The following is an 18,013-nucleotide window of genomic DNA, read 5'->3' on the forward strand; positions in this document are numbered from 1 at the left end:
GAGATGGGCTGGCATGGTAAGTTCCAAATAAAACTATTCATCCTAGCCTGCCGACCAGAATCTGGGACCTTTGACTCCAGGACGAAACCAGCTGCTAAGCCCCCAGAAGGAAGGGGAGCATGCGGTTCTGGAAGACATCCCTCCAAGTACACAGGGATGCGGGCCGGTAAGCCCTGAGGCAGACGCACTGGACAGGTAAAGAAAAAAGTTTCTTCAAGCACAGCTGTGCTTTTTCCTGTAGGCTTAACTGAGAGGAGAGGTCTCATTAAACCTGGTGAGGTAAATAAGTCACACACACTGGTCCATTTTGTGGGTCCAGGAGCCAGTGATTCAAGGTGCATGGCTTTATGGCAGTCTCCTCCGAGACCAGGACAGGTGTGTGCTGTCAACCTGGACTCTCCGCTTCAACTCTCTGACAGAGGCACCTGGGTGTGAAAGGAATCGGATACCCAGTCTCCCCCTATGGATCAACTGGGGGAGACCTCTGTAATGGACAGGAGGCAATGGACCCTTCCTCAGTCCTTTCTCAATTCTCAGAGCCTTAGGTCAGCACAGCTGCATGGTGTGGCCCCAGTCAGAGCCTGAGAACTAGGAATCCTCAGGGAGCTCAGGCTAACAGAGTGATGATTGCCAGGCATCAGGACAGAAACAGGATGTCTGGCTCCCTAGAAAGAAACAGAAGTCTCTGCTGGCACACTGGAAGGAGACAGGGGAAAAAAGTAACCAGACAGCACAAGAGAAAGGATTGAGGAAAAGAAAAGAGCCCTGAATCTGGAGAAGAAGTCCCCTTAAAGAGAAACTGGAAAGGGAGCAGAAAAGAGGACAGTCAGAGAAAAACTAAACTGCTAGGGCAGGACTCTACAGAACTAGAAAGGGACTTCTAGGTAAAGGGAAAAAAAGCTACACAGGAAGAGCCCTGAGGTCCTGGATGATGGAAGGAAAACGTCTGGAAGTAGAATGGAACCACTGAAGAAGGAGGCCAGTCCAGGTTCCAGGACAGAGGTCAGGAACCTCTTGGAAGTTAGGTACAGGAGCTGCAGTGCAGAGTGAAGTCCCCGAAGACTGGAACAGAGCGCTGCAGTTCAGGGTGACATGAAGTCCTGGACTGGAGTCGTAACAGACTGCTTCAGTGGCGAGAAACGAAAGTGGTCAGTGTAAAACCCAAAGATCTCAACCCTGGAGAATCAGCCCGTCCACAGGAATAGAGCAGTCTTGGCTTTGGAGGGAATCCTGTGCCGAGATCCCAGAAAAAAGCATGCTAGAGTACAGATGCAGCCATTCAAAATGCACGGGCGATACCGCATTATTTTCTGGTACGCTGTACGCAGTATACCGCAAGTTACCGGTAAATACCGCTTGTTACCGTAAATTCTCCTATAATACGACAAGCAAAATAATAGTCTCATGTTTGAGCTGTCGCCATCAAAGTCTTTAACGAAGATATTACTAATAGTATTTCACGAGGAATGACAGCAGCCGAAAGCTTGGGAGAAATTAGAATCGTTTATTGTGATGTGGAGATTTGGCGTAACCCGCTTGGCTGAGGGCCAACCTCCCGGCCGTTGGACGGGGAGGATAGGACCCCCATGCGACCAATGGGGTAGCTGCAAAGGTGGAGAGGAGGTGGAGGAGGGATGCAGAAAACGAACAAGGAAGAGGAGAGGGTGACGCTTGATATTTATGGAGACCGGTTGCTTACGTCGGGATTAGTGAGAATTGCAGCAGCTGTGTCGAATGAGCGCGGCTGCCTTCATTCCTCCCGAACTTTCATTAAAAACTCCATTAATAATGAATGACCTTGGACAAGCTGTAAGTGTAAACTCAAAGTATTGCCCTGGTCAACATTCTTTTTGTCATTGACCGTCTTTGTAAAAGTAACACCACAGCATTTCGCAATCACGCATTTGTTTCCAATCATGCAAAGTACAGTAATTTTTGAGAATTGATTCACTATGCCTTTCACATGCTCATAAAAGAGATTGATTTAGGAACATAAACATATTACCGTATGAAAACTGTACTGTATACAGTATGTATATGTGTATTTAATGTCTTAACTGTGCCCGTTTAAGTATTGAATATTCATATGGAATTTTACCACTGAAGGGAAATCTTAGTAGCTGAGCATAAAAAGAATAGGAGCATACTGCAACGCATGTGAAGGCCATAAACGATATTAATTTTGGAACATAAACATACAGTATATGGCTGGTCTCAGTACTTTAAAGAAAACATACACAAAACATGGTTTCATTATGATCAGAATCGGTCTTGAGATATTTTTAACTTGATTTACAGTATTTGAGAGGTATTTCTTAACACCGATACTACGTAAATACTGCTCACGTATATGTTTCTAGGTTTATAGTATGCATTTCATACGGTCAAATTACTTTTGAGCAACTAATAAGAAGCACGAAACGGTATGCCCAGGGCGTTTTAGTTTCGTTTTGTGCTGGGACTCTGCTTTAACAATGTCGCCGTGGATTGATTAGAGATATCAAGTACATACAAGTCATTTTTTAAATGTTGTAGTTCATCTTGTAAAAATGTTACGAGTACACAGGTTCTGTTTCCATATTGCGGATTTTGGTTACGTAATATTATTTTCTAAATTTCACGTTGTGAATATATGATTTGGGCAAACAGAGCCGCAAAGAAGTACATTATGGGTTGTTGTTTTATTTTTTGCAGTTTTATCTAGAACAAGCGATGCTTAAACCTTTGTCTGATTCTTGTGAAACTATCCACACGACAGTTACAGTACCTAGGAGTTGACTTCAGTGATGTCACTGATGGGATGTTTCTAAAAATCCATCCTCTGTAAAATGTCTTCTCTAGTTGTCCTGCATATGTATTAGCTAATGAAGCTGTGTGTTCTGAGCCTGGATCTCTACATTTCTGTATGAACCAGCTTAGAGGGCTAAAGACAGCTTGTGTTTAAATTGAGTGTAAGGTAATTTATGCTTCTAAAGTAATGGTCAGCATTTATTATTGTACTGTGCTGTAAACTTGTTCTGTGCCTAGTCACATTATTTTATAGTGTTTTTATAGTGTTATCAAATCTGGTGGCGCTGTGTGTTAGTTTCCCGACTCCCATGTCACATGGTCTGTGATTGAAACCCATGGAACTATGACTTTATGTTTTAACAAACATTTCTCTGAAAAAATGAAACGTTTCCCTTGGTCAGAGATTAAATAAAACCTCACTCGCAACAAACAAATTTATATTTCTAAATATCACAACATGATCAAATTTAAGTCTTTTTAATAACAATGAATAGTTACAAAATAAACATTTATATTGATTTGAATCGCGTTTTGATTTAAATCGTAAACGCGTGTTTAAATATATGTGTTTAAAGGCGATATACTGTATAAAAGCGCTGATTCTTATGGAGTGTGTTCCGCCGGGGATTCAAAAAAAATATTTTTTTTAATCTCGTATCTAAGGAAAATTGCAGTATAACTTTGTTCATGCACAAACAGTGGCATGTTACATTATAATTTGGGTGTCTCCTCTTGCCAGAAAGCTCTAAATTGCATTTTGAGTGCGGTTTTTGACTTTTTCTAGATTGCAACCCATAAATAAAGCTGATAAAGCTTAGACTAACTGTATTCTAAACTGTATTACAACAGCACATTGGACAATGCAACGTAAATTGCAAAAATGCACTTGGAATCTGTCCAAGCCCTCCTACGAAAATTATTTAAACTGCGACACTGATCATTCATCTCTAAATAAACTTTATTTTATATAGCGTTTTAAGCGAATAGGTAATTAGATTGCTCATAAACCTAATCGCTTTTTCTACATAAACACAGCGTGATTGCTCTCTGAAAATGCTTTTCCTTTATATTTAGGCTCAGATTTCAACAATAGATCGTATTATTATAAACTTTCTTGGAAAAATGTATTTTATGTAAACCATGTTTGCTATTAATTCATTTAGGGCTAAAATACGTTCATTGTCTTCCAATCGAGTCGAGTTGACATTGGAAGCTTGCCACTCCCGGACTGTTACACCAACGCATTAGCATGTTAAAGCGATTTCATTGAGGAGCCCAGCTACCAGTTAACACTGTACTTCCTACTTTGAAAATACCTGTGAAACCGGTTTAATTCGTCACAGCCAGCACTCTGGCAGAGAGGGACTTGTACTCGTAAAGTAGAAGCAGGCGAGATTTCCAGTGAAAGACACCTCCCCCCCCTCAAAAACCCAGTAAGTACAGTACTAGTTAAGAAAGGCGAGGCTCCTCAATGAAATCGCTTTAACATGCTAATACGTTGGTGTAACAGTCCGGGCATGGCAAGCTTCTAATTTCAACCAGACCACGGCAAAAGGAACCCTTCTTTCATTTGAAGACAATGAACATACTTTAGCCCTGAATGAATTAATAGCAAACATGGATTACATAAAAGCCCTTTTAGCCTTTGTCACTAATGAAACAAAGATCACTAGCCTTTGTCACTAATGAAACAACTACATGTTCTGGCTGTTTGTGAATTACCGTTGTTGAGTATGGAGTGTTGAGGTATTGATTTTGTGTAATGCTTTATGTTGAAAATTGAGGTGGATTTTGTTTATGATAAAGAGGATAAACTTGGATGGGAGGAGGGTTTGGTTTTGCATAAGAGGAGGGATTATGATAATTGGATGAATTTGCGAGAGTATAATGGTTTTATTATTTGATTTTGTATTGTGGTCGTTATCTATGTTTTTGGTTGGTATTATGTTTATATGGTTGTTTTTGTTGGTTGGTTGTTATTATGGTTATTAATAATACAATCTATAGTTGAAATCTGAGCCTAAATAAAAAGAAAAAGCAAGTGATTAGGTTTATGAGCAATCTAATTACTTATTCATTTAAAACGCTATATAAAATAAAGTTTATTATTAATTTGCTGGACAGAGCGGTGAACATTATTATGCATAAGACAAAGATAATGATCCTGATCAGTTTAGAAATCTATGTATGCTGTAAGGTTTTTACTTCTTAAACTTTTAAAATACACGTTTCGAATAGAAAGAAATCCTCTTCCTGGTACAGTCGCATGAAGAGAGAGGCGAAACAGCCCTACACAGCCCTGTTGCAGTACACGAATATAATCATATCGTTATTAAATTCTTTAGATACGCCATTCCATATTATATTAGCAGAAAAGCTTAAAACTACCACTTTTTCACACGCTATTTCACGTTAGTTAAATTTTACTTATTTATATATTATATATTTATATCTCTGACCAAGGGAAACATCTCATTTTTTCAAAGAAATGTTTGTTTGTTGATTGTTATCAACAATGACTTAGAATCGATCATGTTGTGATATTTTGAAATATAAAAGTCAATTGATTGTCCATAATATCGCTATTCTATTTTTTCGAAGAAATGTTTGTTAAAAGAAAAGTCCAGCACCAGCTGGATTTGAACACACAACCCGTGAGTTGGCAGTCGGGCACATAGACCAGTAGGCTACAAGGGAAGTCGCATGAAGAAGGAGGCGAAACAGCCCTACACAGCCCTGTCCCAGTACATGAATAGAATCATATCGTTATTAAATTCTTTAGATATGCGATTCCATATTATATTCCCTATTCATCAAATTCTAAAAGTATGCTTGTTGACTCCGGTATCTCTTTAGTTAAAGACTTCGATGCTTAAAATGTTTAGGGAGAAATGGAATACTGGTGTGTATTTTTTACTTTAAAGTACCAAGACCAGCCATATACTGTATGTTTAAGTTCCAAAATTAATATTGTTTATGCCCTTCACACGCGTTGCAGTATGCTCCTATTCTTTTTATGCTCAGGCACTAAGATTTCCCTTCAGTGGTAAAATTCCATATAAATATTAAATACTACAACGGGCACAGTAAAGACGTTTACTGTAAATCTTTCTACGACAGACCAAGGGACCACGAGTGCCCCTGTCGGTCAACCAATTACGTACCGCGGTACCCCGCGTCATCTTGCGTCACGATGCACGACGCCATAGCCAATTACCTCCGGTACGTGTCTGTACCGCGCACTTTGAATGGCTGCATCTGTATCTCTTTCTTGGAGCGGAATCCTGTTGCTGAGCCCCAAGGTACATCAGGTATTTGACTTTGAAGTGAATGCCAGGTGTTGGGAACAAAGGACAGAGGTGCACCCTAGTTTAGCAATCCAGGGTGAGATAACCACCTAGGAAATCCACAGTGGTATCTAACAGACAAACAGGAGATAAGGAAGTGGCAGTGCAGACAGGATAGGATGAAAGGAATAATGATGAAGCGTTGTTGAAGCGGCTCCTCGACATTACATAGAGAAAGATAAATTAAATAATGAATTAGATAATAGTTAATTAAGGTGGATCACCAGAGGGAGATCTGATTTGTGCAGCCAGCCCTGAAAAACAGTGAGCCCTCATGAAAATGTGATGGTTTTCTAGGGCAACCACTAGCCAAGAGGTGCTACAGGAGCGTGGTCATGACAGTAGTGGCTTAAGAATAAGAAAGTGAATGTCCTCGAGTGACCAATAGTGAATCATATTGTGAATATGTGGGAAAAAATATATAACTGCTGTCCATCAACAGTTCCTTAGCGTCTTGAGAAAGCCTGAGCAAACCTGCCAAGTAGAATGGGCAAAAATGATAGTACACTGGTTGGCACAGTTGCTAGATACCCCATTAGACTTGCAACTGCAATTACTGCCAAAGATGCTTAAACCAAATATTGAGTTTATGGGTCTGAAATCTTAATCAAAATATTCAGTATTTTCTCTTTAGTTTTTGCTGATATTTACAGTAACTTATTTTACCCTTAGAAGTCTTCAGTTTGACCATTCAGGTTTTAAATAAAATATGAAGTTTAAAAAAATGTATATGCATCATTTTGTAATTTCACAAAATAGAAGAACATAGAAGGAGTTTCAATACTTTTGTAAGGCACTATAGAGTTAAACAGTTTGAACTGAATTTCACTGAGACCTTCACACTGAATTTCTGTGTGCTATGTGCCAGATTTGGAATCACCCAATGAAAGTAAAAAGTGATTGTCCTGCACGCCTGACATTTTCAAATGTCTAACATCATAAACATGTAATGGATAACAACAAATAGAGCTCGGCATGGATCTTAGTTGACACACTCAGTTAACAGTTCTACATGTACATTAAAGTTGATGACCTTCATAGGAGGTAATGCTACTTGCATCTCAGTGAGTAGGTCATCCAAGGAAAATGAAGCTGGTCTAAATTTTATTGGAAAACATGAGTTAGAAGAGAACCATAGAACTGAAAACTAAATTGTGGGTAATTTGAGCCGCTTTACACAGCAGGGAAGTCAGCAGGTAAACTCTTTGAAAGCTCTCAATTTTAAAATCTCACACCTTGAAGGAAAATGAACACTCTGAGAGCTAAAAGGGAAAGGCTCAGTTAAAAGGAGAAGCAGGGTATTGGTGCTGACAACTGTTTTTAAAAAAAAAACACCACATTTTCTTATTATTTTAATAAATCGTGCTAATGTAACAACGCATTAACTGTGCTTGGTGTTTTAAAGTTATGATAATATTAATGACTGTCACATTATTTATGTTTATCAGAGATTTCTATTATTGTGCAATATGTCATTGTTATATACAGTATTGCATAATATATGCAGCATTGCATATTTACAGTAAGTGATTACGCTGCTTAAAAAAGAAAACAACACCTTTACTACAAGCAAAATTGATTTTAATAAGCATTTTACATTTATTATGCAATATTTTTCAGTTAATTTAATGTATAATTACTCAAAGAACAGTCATATTTATTTCTTAGCTTTATGTTTGCCAGAACCAGGACTTTTAAAGTATATATTTTTTCACATTTTACTGGAAGATATCTTCCTGCTTTATAATTTGTTAAACAAACATCTTTTTGATGACAGACTCTGTATTACAGAAATCCTTGGCCTTATTTCCCCTGTGGACAAATTTTGGGAAAATTGCCCACTTTGTAGTAAATGAATTACATGGATGATTTGCCTGTTGCTTGCTTGAACAGCATGAAAATTGAGTTTCTTATCTTTAGAATTGGTATAAATGTTTATTACCAAAATGGTGAATTTAAAATTCCAATAAAACAATGTGTTCATATCCCTGTTTTAGGAAGATTCTTATTCCTTTTCTATATTTGTATAAACATTTTGTATTTGCAGTGTACAGGCATTCCATTCTTAATCCTAAATATCACAACAGTAGTATTGAACATCAAACCAATTCTGGAAAGTCTTGCAATTTTTAACTTTAAACCAATTCTGCTCTGTGGTTATTAATCACATGCCCCAGCACTGTTGTAAACAACAGCAGAGGATTTCAACTTGCTCCCCTAGATAAGATCCAGACAAATTTAAAAAAGCAACTGCTTCAAAATTCCCCAGGTCTGACAAACGTTTTTTTTAACATTTGCCACTTTTAACTCCCCAGAAGTAATTCCCTGGAATTCCAAAACAGATTCACTTTACTTTTATATACTATAGGACAATTTGTATTGTTAGCTTTTCTTGTCTTCTGGCATTATGATCGATGCTTGTCCATGAAACAAAATTCAGATACTATAGAAAATCTATTTTGCTGAAAAAATGTATTGTTGATATATGCATACCTTTATGCATTATGTTAATCTGCATTCAATTCTTCATATAAACATATGTACAGACAGAAATATGGATACATATTCTGAAGAATATGCCTATTTAAGATATAATTTTATATAGTTGTTACAAATAAAAAGCACAAATACAGATACAAAGCACTTCTTGCCTAAAGAAAAGCAATGAAATGGAATTGAACAAGGAAGGAATCTCTGTGGGGTTTTAAGGAAATTAAATATATATATATAGATCACTTCAAGACTTCAACAAAAAAATTAAACAGCAGACTCATAAAAAACTATACGAGATTCATTATTGTTGTGATATCCTTCTTTATTATAAATACTAAGTGATTTAAGAACCTTAATCTTGTCTCAAGCCTTCAGGGAGTAGTTTAAAAGAAGCACCTTTATCAACAGATAAGAGCAGTATATCCTTCCTTACACATGATGTGAAGCATCTTATTATTCTACTTCTTTATCTTTTTTTTTCTTTTGTGTGTTTAAGGTGTTTAAGGTGTTTAAGAAGCCACTAAGTGCTTAGAGTTCTTTAAAAATTGTGCAAACTATTCTCTCATTTATTGCAAACAGATTTTAGATTGAGGAATTTACTAAAAAATTACTCCACAGGAAAATTGCTCCATACTTCCATTTTCAGTTTGCGTGTCCTGGAAAGACACAGCACCTTTAAATAAATAATTTTAAAATACTTTAATAACATGAAAATACACTAATACTTAAAGCTTATATATTATAAATGGTATAACATATACAGTGCCTTGCGAAAGTATTCGCCCCCTTGAACTTTTCAACCTTTTGCCACATTTCAGGCTTCAAACATAAAGATATACATTTTTTATTTTATGTGAAGAATCACCAACAAGTGGGACACAATTGTGAAGTGGAACGAAATCTATTGGATTTTTGAAACTTTTTTAACTAATAAAAAAATGAAAAGTGGGGCGTGCAAAATTATTCGGCCCCTTTACTTTCAGTGCAGCAAACTCACTCCAGAAGTTCAGCGAGGATCTCTGAATGATCCAATGTTGTCCTAAATGACTGATGGTGATAAATAGAATCCACCTGTGTGTAATCAAGTCTCTGTATAAATGCACCTGCTCTGTGATAGTCTCAAGGTTCTGTTGAAAGCGCAGAGAGCATCATGAAGACCAAGGAACACACCAGGCAGGTCCGTAATACTGTTGTGGAGAAGTTTAAAGCCGGATTTGGATACAAAAAGATTTCCCAAGCTTCAAACATCCCAAGGAGCACTGTGCAAGCGATCATCTTGAAATGGAAGGAGTATCAGACCACTGCAAATCTACCAAGACCTGGCCGTCCCTCTAAACTTTCAGCTCAGACAAGGAGAAGACTGATCAGAGATGCAGCCAAGAGGCCCATGATCACTCTGGATGAACTGCAGAGAACTACAGCTGAGGTGGGAGAGTCTGTCCATAGGACAACAATCAGTCTTACACTGCACAAATCTGGCCTTTATGGAAGAGTGGCAAGAAGAAAGCCATTTCTCAAAGATATCCATAAAAAGTCTCGTCTAAAGTTTGCCACAAGCCACCTGGGAGACACCCCAAACATGTGGAAGAAGGTGCTCTGGTCAGATGAAACCAAAATCGAACTTTTTGGCCACAATGCAAAACGATATGTTTGGCGTAAAAGCAACACAGCTCATCACCCTCAACACACCATCCCCACTGTCAAACATGGTGGTGGCAGCATCATGGTTTGGGCCTGCTTTTCTTCAGCAGGGACAGGGAAGATGGTTAAAATTGAGGGGAAGATGGATGCAGCCAAATACAGGACCATTCTGGATGAAAACCTGTTGGAGTCTGCAAAAGACCTGAAACTTGGACGGAGATTTATCTTCCAACAAGACAATGATCCCAAACATACAGCAAAATCTACAAAGGAATGGTTCACAAATAAACGTATCCAGGTGTTTGAATGGCCAAGTCAAAGTCCAGACCTGAATCCAATCGAGAATCTGTGGAAAGAGCTGAAAACTGCTGTTCACAAACGCTCTCCATCCAACCTCACTGAGCTCGAGCTGTTTTGCAAGGAAGAATGGGCAAGAATTTCAGTCTCTCGATGTGCAAAACTGATAGAGACATACCCCAAGCGACTTGCAGCTGTAATCGCAGCAAAAGGTGGCTCTACAAAGTATTAACGCAAGGGGGCCGAATAATTTTGCACGCCCCACTTTTCATTTTTTTATTAGTTAAAAAAGTTTCAAAAATCCAATAGATTTCGTTCCACTTCACAATTGTGTCCCACTTGTTGGTGATTCTTCACATAAAATAAAAAATGTATATCTTTATGTTTGAAGCCTGAAATGTGGCAAAAGGTTGAAAAGTTCAAGGGGGCCGAATACTTTTGCAAGGCACTGTATTAATAATATAATACATATTTATAATATACCATATAGTTGAATTCGCACAATATAATCATTTATTATATTTTTTGTCAAGGCCATATGCAAATATTTAAAAAATACTTTACTGATGTCTGCTGTGAAAAATAAAAATCCAAATTTTTCTCCTCACTATTAAAATAAAACATGTATTAAAGGACCAGAAGATACTGCCATAACTGAAACAGCTCTTAAGGAAAGCTCAGATAAATCAAAGTAGACAAGTCATTGAAAAATGAAATCTCTGAGCCTCTCAATACTGGAGAAAAAGCAAAATGTTATGCACATTATAAAACCTGTTACTTTTATAGTATATAACTTACATGACATTTCCCAAAGGCACTCCAGTATGAATGTCCTAAAGTTTCCTGCAGTGTTAATATTAATATTTTTAAGTCCTCCTTTCTCAGTATTTAATTATCCAAAATCTCTAAAGCACCACCCGTAAGTAAAATGCAAAAAAAAATCTTGTAATTCCTTCATTTCTGTATAACATGATATAACAATAAGGAGAATTTGTGAATTATCCATTAAATACAATTGAGAGGAAATTAACTGGGCAAAAAAATCACAACTTTTTTCAACATGGTCTCTTGTTCATTCACACACATCTGCCACTATTTGTCAAGGTTATGGATACCCTCATAATAAAATGACTGGTACCTGAGACATTAGTAAAGGGAAGTTTCAAGTTCAGATAGCTTCTTTCTTCAGGCCAGACAAATAAATATCTAGTGTTATGATATCTGGACCGGGCGTGGAAGCAGTTCAAAACTAAACTTAAAACTATTAAATACACTGCATGGTAGACCATGCTTTGAACATTTAAACATGTTTATGTCTTGAATAGTGACTCACCACTAGTCTCATTCTGGAATATTACTTTGGACCACACAGAGTCAGGTTTATTGTAAAAGTGTGCTTACTGACACTCCAAAAAAGTTACATTAAAACTGCTTGTAGAGGCCTCCAAGATATTGCTTAAGCACAGCTTGATATATATGATCACAGATTTGACCCTGGGTTGTTCAGGACACTAAGCCCTCTTACATTTGGTTGAACTTCAGTGTATGACAGAGGGACCTGACAGAGATATTTGTATTTATTCTATTCTGAAAATATGTGAACCACTATCATTGCACACTCAACTAGTCAACTACTCAACTAGAGACTCAACTAGTTGTGCAGCTTGTTAAGATAATTTTGTCCATCTACCTGTAAATTAATTTAGGTTTGCCAAAGCAAACAGTTTGAATATTTTGCAATCCTTACTTTTCCATTTTCTTCATATTAATTATCTATTTCTTTGTTTTTTTGCTTTGAATGTGTGGAGCAGGTTGTGTTTGTAAAAATATACTGTATTAATTAAACATTTTTGCAAGGTACTATCAAGTCTCTGATTTCCTTAACTTATAATATAATAGAGCTACCATGTGCAAAAGGTATGATATAATGTAAGCCCTCTTAAATTCTGATCTTCCATCCAGTTCCTGTAAAAAACTTTTGCACCTTTTTATTTTCCTGTTGAATGGATCCTGTCACTGGGAAACACTGAGCATGCAGGTCCAAAACCTAGAATACTAGTCCCAGGTTAGCAGACCGAGAAACCTTACCTATCTCAGGTGGATACCCATGAAGAAAGATGGAGGAAGGTAGACATTTATAGACTTTAAAGCCATTGATCTATCATGACTAGTGTTCTACAATTCCATTGATCAGAAGGGAGAAACCTACTGGGTCTAGGGATCCCCAGAGGTTTATTTTCGCACACTGGGTGTTTTGGTTTACCTCTTCTCTGAGCCCACATAGTCAACTGTTGTTGTTAACTTCAATAAAAACCTGCAAAGGGCTATTGGGTTGAGTGTTGCAAAGAATGCTAGAGGAAATAAAAGATTGATTGTTTGATTGGTCTTGCATTGTCCTACTGGAACATCAATACTTCTTGTTAATTGCTGAAACACAATAACTGTTGACTCAAGGACTTTATCAATGTATAACTGAGAAGTAAGGTTGCCTTTAATCTGAACCAACGACATTCTTTTTTAAATGTATTTCTATCCTACATTAGTATACCCCAGTGCCCCACTAGTTGTTTTCAACAATGGCAAGATTCTATGGATGCAGTCAAAGGTGTGATTAATGATAATTCTACCATATTTGCCTCACAAATGAAGAAATCTCATCACAGGAAAAATGCTGAAATTGAAACCACCTACAGTATATATCCCTGAGTTAAATTATTCTAATGGTGTTCAAGACATGATAAACTGTACATTTCCTGGCATTGATGGCATCCTTCTTGATGTTTATTTGACCTTTTATCCCCAGTTTGATTCTTGTTTGCTTTAAATAATGCATATGGCCATTGAGGAAATTCTTTTTGATGGATGTTAAAAAAGCCATTATATCCATAATATTGAAAAGAAATTCAATGATTTGTTTGGTTGAGTAGCTATATATTAAAGTGCTTTTGCTTTCACGTTGACAGAAGGCATATATCACGATTTATTCACCAGAATCAGGTAGAATTTATTAAAAAATGTTAAATATTTTATGTTAACCCTTTTGCTATTTATTATTTTTTATCAGAGGTGCCTATATTAATATATACTGATGGGGAAAAAAAGAAAAGCAACATTTTCTGGAATGAGAATACTATAGTTATAGCTTATATACTTTCACAAAAAGTTGTCAATTTGTTTAAAGCCCTCTGACCAGCAATACAGCTTGTGCAGTGAGGCATTACAACCTGCCAATCACACAAAAGCTCATTAGGTTCACATTTACCCAACAAGGTCCAGGTGGAACAATGCCAGATCTGATCACCTTTAAAATTCAAAGCTTAGGTCACTGCAAGAAAAAGGCCACACTTAGTCAGTTTTCTGTGCATTCCATAATGCCTCTAATGTCACTAGAAGCAAGGGAGAGGGCCATTGGCATGCTGCAACCAGGCATGTCATGTGCCAGCGTTGCCAGACTCTATGGAGTAAGCCACTCCACTGTGTCCTGACTGCAGAGAAGGTTTCAGCAGACTGGCAGGACAGATGACCATCCAAGATCCGGTTGCCCTCGAGTGACCACATCAGAGCAGGACCGATACATCAGACTGGTCCATCTGAGAGATTGTTTCCGATCTGCCACCCGTACTGCTGCTGAAACTGCCAGCAGACAATGCCCACATCAGTGAAAGGACAGTGAAGCTCCATGCGTCACTCTTCACAGATGTCACTCTTCAGCCTGTTCCACGAAGACGGGAGGGCCAGAGTGTGGAGGAGGAGGTGTTGTTTCTTTTTTCCATCAGTATATTTTGTTTGCCTTGTCTTTGAAATTGCTACCACTGTTGCCATTAATATTGTATATCGTTCTTTGCACACTTTTTTACATATTATTTTACTATATAATAAAATGGTAAACAACTTTAATACCATTTTTAAATAGGCAGTTGATAACCTGAACTGCTGGCTTTACTTCCCCATTTCTCTTCAAGCCCTTGTCTCCATTATAAAATGCACGTGCTTGCTCAGTTACAATTTTTAATTGTACAATTCTATCTCTTACTTAGGGTAAATAGTTAGATTACATTCTAGAATTCTGTATGGAAAGGAAATTAGAATATGCATTCTATAGAATGACATCTCTGTGCTAGGCCTGGCCTTCCCAAGCTTTAAATTTTATTTTACAGCTTTGTACTACAATCTCTTTTAACCCAGACACTTTAATATTTTTATGTTAGCTTCAATCAAGCCTGGTCTTTGTGTAGATTGCATTTTGATCCCATAATTGGTCTGATTATTAAGATTTGATATTCAGTAAAATCATAGCAGAATATAGATAACATGCCAATTCACATAATTTCTCGTTTTCCTTACAGACAATTCTTTTTTCTTATCTTAACATTGAAGTGACACAAAGATTTAACTTCTAGCAGCCATTTTTAATGAGAATGGTTTTAGTTTTTTTCTGAAGTTGTAATCACAATACAGGCTTCCAGGCTCCACTTTCTTTTAGCAATTACATTTCTGTTCAGCAATGTTTGTCTATGGTGTTCCCCAGGAGGCAAGATCATCTTCATACCTATTGCATAATGTGTTTAACCTCAGCGACAAAACAGTTTATGGTATTTTATCTATTTATGCACAGTATTCTATTGTGGGCATTACCCAGGGGAAGCCTTCTGCCAGAGATTAGGCTTGTGTCACAGCAGACAAACAGATATGGCAGTGGTGGTGGATGAGAGGCACAACAAGTATGTAAGGCAAGGCCAAGGTAATGAAGCAAGGCCCAACACATAGATTTCAGAGTTCTTATAGACCCAAAGATGGCTTTGCTGCACTTGGCTTAAGAGAACCTCCATTTTAGTGGTTAAGTCAGAATTAACACCGGTGTTTGCTGAAACCATTGTGTGGTTGCAGAGCCGAGCATCTTACCCATCATCATAGCCCACAAAAAGGTCAGGCAGAAACCTTCAGGATTTGTTTGCAAGACAGTTTGTCAGGTGGTGGTGCTAGGAAACATTCAACTGGAGAGCCAGCAGCCAGTGTAGCAGTTAATCTAATAACCCATATTTCTAGGCAGGGATCATACCAACCAAGGGAGCAGTAGGTGCTCCAGGCCATTGGGATGGGGCCTGACTACTCCCACATAAGATTCACAAGCTCCAAAAGGCCAAACCAAGCCATAGAACCGTGACCTTTACATGACCACCCTTTCAACAATCATGCAAACATTACAGACAGAGAGCAAAAAATATATTTATTGCTGTCCTTCTATCTTTGTTGCTTTTTGCCTCTTTCTAAAATGTCTGTATAATTAGATAAGCTGCGTCTATCCTAGCAGCTACAAGGTCAGTTGAAACAGGTAAAAGAGTATATTCTATTATGTGCTCTCAGAATAAGTCAATTGTATTTCACCTTGAAAAAATACAGGAGAATGTTTAAATTTACATTTAAACATTTTTTAAATGTAAATCTTAAAATTTTTCAATTGTCCTCCCAGCACGTAAGCTTCAAAGAAAGGTTCAAGTCTATTTAAACTATTTAACTGAAATTTCAGAAGAGGTATTTAAACTTTTAATTGATTAAATGTATATATGAACTCTTTAGTAGTTCAGGTGGGTAGCTGCGTCAGCTGCAAAGGAACAAGTAATAGGTTTATTCCATGCTGAAAAAAAGAAGAGAGAAAACACAATGTGGCGTGGAGCCGTGGAGCCTTCTTCAAGTGTGAGAGAGACAAGGCAGTAGCCAAAGGTAATGTATTGGGAGAACAAAGCCTGGGAGGGAGGAGGAGTGAGAGGCGGGAGCAGGGAACAGAAAGAGAGGCCAATCAAGAGGTGTGAAGTCAGAATAGGTGTAAAGAGGTGTGAAATGAAACTTCTCTCTTCTTTTTTTCAGCACGGAATTAACCTATTACTTGTTCCTATGAACTCTTTGGGTACACAAATCATTTGTGATCTATATATTGTTGCAGGAGTATGGTATCCTTGTTTCAAAAGTGTATTTTTTCCATTTGATATTACAATATATTTCTTTATTGCCCCACCCCGCCCCCATATTGTGAATCTCATTGCTATGACCCTCAAACATAAATGTCTTCCACCAAGGTATGGTGAAAGAACAATTGTGTTCCGAAGTCACATAATTGTTTGAATGGAGTCCATCTCTGCGCAATTAAGGTGCTTCACATGAGTTCAGGTTAAATGCATCTATTTCTGGAAGGTCCCACAGTTGATTATTAAAGCTCCCAACAAAAACTACATCATGTAGACAAAGGAATATTAAAAGTAACTCCAGGATAGGGTTATTAAAAAGCACCTATCAGAGGACAGATATAAGAAAATTCCTAAGGCATTGAATATACCCCTGAACATTGTAAAGTCCATTATAAAGAAATGGAGAAAATCTGGCACAGCTGTGAATCTCTGTAGAACTGGGCATCCTCAAAAATAAACTGTATCTAATACAATTCTAAAGGATTTCCAGTCTTCTATGGCTGGGTTGGGTGAAACTGTGGATATAACAATTGCACAGCTGCTTTACAAATTTGGGCTTCATGGGAGAGTGCAGAAAACTTGCATCAAATCCCAACTATAGTTTGCCAGAAGGCATGTGGGAGCTCAGAGTGGACAAGTGGGAGGTGTTTCTCTTGTCTGATGAGAACAAAATTTACCTTTTTGACATCAACACTTATTGCTATGTTTGGCGTTTGGTAACACAGCACATCATCCTAAGGACATTTTTTTCTGTGAAGCATGATGATGGCGGCATCATGTTATGGGGCTTCTTGCTGCACTAGGTCCTGGAAGTCTTATGAAAATGGGAGGCAAAAATGACTCAGCAAATTGCATTAAAATCCTGGAGGACAACCTACTGCAGTCTGCAAGAGACCTGGGACCTAACAGAACAACGACCCAAGACATACAACATACAGCCAAAGCCACACTGGAGTGCACCAAAAACAAAACAAAACAATGTTTTGGAGTGGCCAGAGTTAAAAATTGCTTTTCACCAATAGGGAGGGATCTTGAGCAATTTTTCAAAGAATGGGTAAAAATTACAGTGTCCAGATTTGCAAACCTGGTAGAGGTTTATCCACAAAGTCTCTTAGACGCAAGCAATTTTTGAAGATATATTCTCTTGAGGGTTATAAATACATGCAAGCAGTTAATTAATTTAATGATAATTTTATGTTCACCTTAACATTATACAGTGTTTTATGTCGATCAGTGAGATCCATCTCAATTAAATACATTGTAATTTATATTGCATTTTGTTTGCAGATATGGTTAATGCATATTATTTTGTGATTGAAGAGTGTCACTAAATACATTGCAATAACCATTCAAAACTAATATTGTGTATTCAACTACTTGTTTGCTGAAGTTTATTTCACTTGCTGCTGTTCTGACCTAAGCTTTTCATAAATAACCTGTACATGTAAATGCACCAGACTAGTGCACATCAGCAGTTTTTGA

Source organism: Lepisosteus oculatus, chromosome 15 (genome assembly GCF_040954835.1).
Source record: "Lepisosteus oculatus isolate fLepOcu1 chromosome 15, fLepOcu1.hap2, whole genome shotgun sequence".
In the NCBI taxonomy this organism is placed as follows: domain Eukaryota; kingdom Metazoa; phylum Chordata; class Actinopteri; order Semionotiformes; family Lepisosteidae; genus Lepisosteus; species Lepisosteus oculatus.